Source organism: Ornithorhynchus anatinus, chromosome X1, assembly GCF_004115215.2.
Source record: "Ornithorhynchus anatinus isolate Pmale09 chromosome X1, mOrnAna1.pri.v4, whole genome shotgun sequence".
NCBI classification, from domain to species: domain Eukaryota; kingdom Metazoa; phylum Chordata; class Mammalia; order Monotremata; family Ornithorhynchidae; genus Ornithorhynchus; species Ornithorhynchus anatinus.
The window spans coordinates 85,023,043-85,026,516 of record NC_041749.1 but is presented as its reverse complement, the minus strand read 5'-3'; the positions used below and the strand labels follow the sequence as shown (position 1 = coordinate 85,026,516).

At 45.7% G+C, this 3,474-nt stretch overlaps 1 non-coding gene across 1 annotated transcript; it reads left to right on the top strand.

Moving 5' to 3' along the window:
• The first annotated feature begins 315 nt into the window (after positions 1–315).
• Positions 316–453, top strand: LOC114806982. Its single transcript, XR_003755035.1, has one exon. It is a non-coding gene; the product is annotated as a small nucleolar RNA SNORA7 (small nucleolar RNA).
• Positions 454–3,474: the final 3,021 nt, after the last annotated feature.

Genomic DNA, 3,474 nt, shown 5'->3' with positions numbered 1-3,474 from the left:
CTCTGCAGAGAATGCCTCGAATACAAGGGGATTAGCAAATTCCAACTTTTTAATGAGACTCCTCAGTCTCAAAGTCCAGCTCGGTGCATAGACCAAGTGCTACATTCTCATCCCCCTCATCACCTCACAGTGTACGTGCTGAGTTTATGACCACAGTCTAGGCATTTACCGAATGTGAAGACACTGTTTTTGCTGTCAACGATTTTACAACCTAGTGTAGATCTGGCAAACAAGGAAATGAGGTCGGGGGGGATTTGTGTGTGTGTGTGTGTGTTTGGGACCAGCTTGAGATTTGCCGGGCTGTATTAGGCTACACCCCTCTCAGGGTCGAACCTAGAGAATTTCCAGTACTCTCCCAGTCTCGACTGTGGGAGGGAAAGTCAAGCAGAGGCATACCCATTCCATTACTAGCTTGGGCAGTGGCTAGCGAGTGGAAGGCAATCTGCAACAAGTCAAAACTGGGCAGCAGTGGAATGGGAGGGAGTCGAGGGCGGAGACTCGAGTTTACCACGCAGAAGGAAGCGATGGTAAACCACTTGGGTGTTTTTACCAAGAAAACTCTACAGATAGTACCAGAGTGATTGCAGATGGAGGTGGGTTGTGGGAGAGATGTGTCCATGGCGTCGCTATGGATCAGGGATGAACTCGACAGCATAGAACAAGATTAGGCTACAGTCCAACCCAGCAGCTAGCACTCAACCAGCTAGCTTTTGAGTAGGGGAGCAGCAGCAGGTGACTGGAGAGAGTGAGTGAGTTAATCAGGCTGCCTGTTCCTCTTCCACTGCTGTCTCCACCAGGCTCTACCTAAAATGGAATTGCTGTCATCTTTCATAAGCATTTAGTACACTGCTCTGCATGCAGTAAGCACCCAATAAATATGATTGAATGTCACCAGTGCCTCAGGCTTCTCTCTGAAATTTCTGGGGCAAGCACTCTATACCCAGTTCTGGCCCTGCCGAACACTGGGGAGCAGACTGTGAAGCATCAGCAGCAACCATGGCCGCAGTGCTGGCAGAAGGGTTGGAAGCAGGGGAGGTTATGTAGCATTACCTGTCTTTCGCTCTCTTTCTCACTCACCGCTGCGGCCCTGCTCTGGCTTTCTCTCCCGTTTACTGTGTTTTGGGTGAAGGGGCAGGGCTCTGAAATCCATGCCGGCCCCGTGTGATGGGGGGAGGTCCAGATCTATGAATTTAAACTGTGTTGAAGAGATTCTTGATAAAAATGTATATTGTTTTATTGTTGAATAGACTCAGCGATTTGTGTAGAATGCAAGTATCTCCATGAAATAGCTGTTGGCGAATTTGCTCCTCCTCATCTAGACTGTGAGCTCACTGTGGGCAGGGAGTGTCACTGTTTACTGTTGTACTTTCCCAAGGGCTCAGTTCAGTGCTCTGCACACAGTAAGCGCTTAATAAATCTGATTGAATGAATGAATCATCTGCTGTTCTAGGTGCCTGTGGTCATGGTCATTGCTCTTGAACACCCCCGTCGTTTCCAGATGGTGATGCTAAGATGCAGAAAAACAGTGCTCCATACTGAAGATCTCCCAGCAGAATGGGAAGTAGAGCCTAGCTCTGCTGAATCTCAGGCCTTTGCTCTATCGGGGCATTTTGCACTGATTAGCATAAAGAGGGCAAATGGTTTTCCAATGTAGCCGTTCCGGTTCTTGGAGTGTCTTGGTCTGTTCCCTTCCAGAACCTCGGTTATGAAATTGAGTCTTGTTAGCCTCGCTAGTTATAATCAGAGGGACAATTTTCCTCTGTTTCCTCATTGCTTTAGCATTAACGCTTCTCTTTTAAAAACGAATTATTTTTTTTCCTCACAGGTGGCTATTAGGTTTTGAAAAGCTGTAGGATTTTTTTTAATGAATCACTTAACATTTAGCCCAAATTGTCAGTATTACATCTGCTCTCTTTGCTATTTCCCTAATTTCCTTCTCTGTCACTGAGCTCAGAGAGGAGTAAAATAACTTTTTGTTCCTTTGATCCACTGAATCTCCTCCCGAGCTGGTCATTTTAAATTTTATTTTGAAGCCTCTTGCTTCGGCTAATAATCACACTTTTGTTAGAAAGGGCCTTTCTGTTAAAGGAGCTCAAAGCCTGGTACTGTATTTCACTAATACTCAGTGCAGTGTGGCGAGGTAGGCAGGGGGCAGACATTGCTATCCACTTTGGAAGAAGGGGCGGGTGTCAATATTCCCTGTGTATTGATTAAGATCCCAGGGATTTTGGCCTTCTCTAGGTCTCGCACCCTACCCTCTCCGAGCTTCGTCACTGACCGTGACCTTTCGGAGTGGAGAAGGTGCAGCGGATCAAGGAATGGATCCATTTTGCCCAGTTTCGTTAGTAGCCCTTGATAATGGATCCCAAACATACGCATCCGCAATACTATTCATCTAATGTCGGCTTCAGTCAATCCACTGTATTTATTGGGTGTTTAGTGTGTGCCGAGCACTGTCCTAAGCATACCCTGGTCTTTCTAGGGGAAAACATTAATGGTTCGTTATTCAAGAAGGATCGCAAGCATTGGCTATCAGTATAGAACCGGGCTGATCTGGACAGTTGTATCCTCAGGATCACCAGGAAGTCTTTCACAGCGTGCGAGCGGAAGTTCTAAAACCAGATGATGACATCTCAATGGCGTTAAGACCTTTTATAACCCCGAGCAGTTCTGCTGAAGTCAGAGAGCGATATGTCCTCACGGGAGCTATGGAGTAAGCTTTTTCTCCTGAATTGCAAGAGGAGCCATCTTTAGTAAGCCTCCCACTTTCCCCTTGTCAGATGCAAATCATTCTTACACACCAAGAGTGGAATGGGTTGTGTAGAATTCTCTGAATAAGTGATCTGAGAACCTAGGATGATATCCCATCATCAATAAAGTGGCCCATTCTCTCAATGTTGAGAGATTAATAAAATAGTGTCTGCAGAACACTTTGAGTCCCTCATAACCAAGATTGTCGAGATACCGAGGATTAGCACCGAATGGAGCAAGGAGACCTGAAGACTAGATAAAGAAAGGTCTGGGATTCAACTTATTATTCAGACTCTTAAGGCTGATAAAACACATCCCCTACCTAGTCAGAAGCAGTTATTTTCTTTCATCCTGAAGGCTCCAACTCAAAAATCAGCTTCATTATCAGTTTTAGGTACATAGAGTGCAGTGAGCCAGATGAGGAAAAACTCCTAAGCACTTCCCAGGAACTGTTGTCTAGAAGAATAGCAGGAGGCCGGATAAATGCTTGTTATCTCCTAGGGAGAAATGATTGGACCTGCAGAGGTAAGGGAACAGTATACCACCAACATTCCTGTCTCATTCTGGTTTTGAGAACCCTTTGTCTCTTTTGGAGATTCTTACAATGTTCCGGAAATATAAGTAACAGTAATTCCCCACTCCCTTTCTTAGATGCCAAATTTTCATTTTGAATGTGTTACCGACTTGACTTGGAGGGGATGTGGCTTTCGAGGGTGGAAGCCT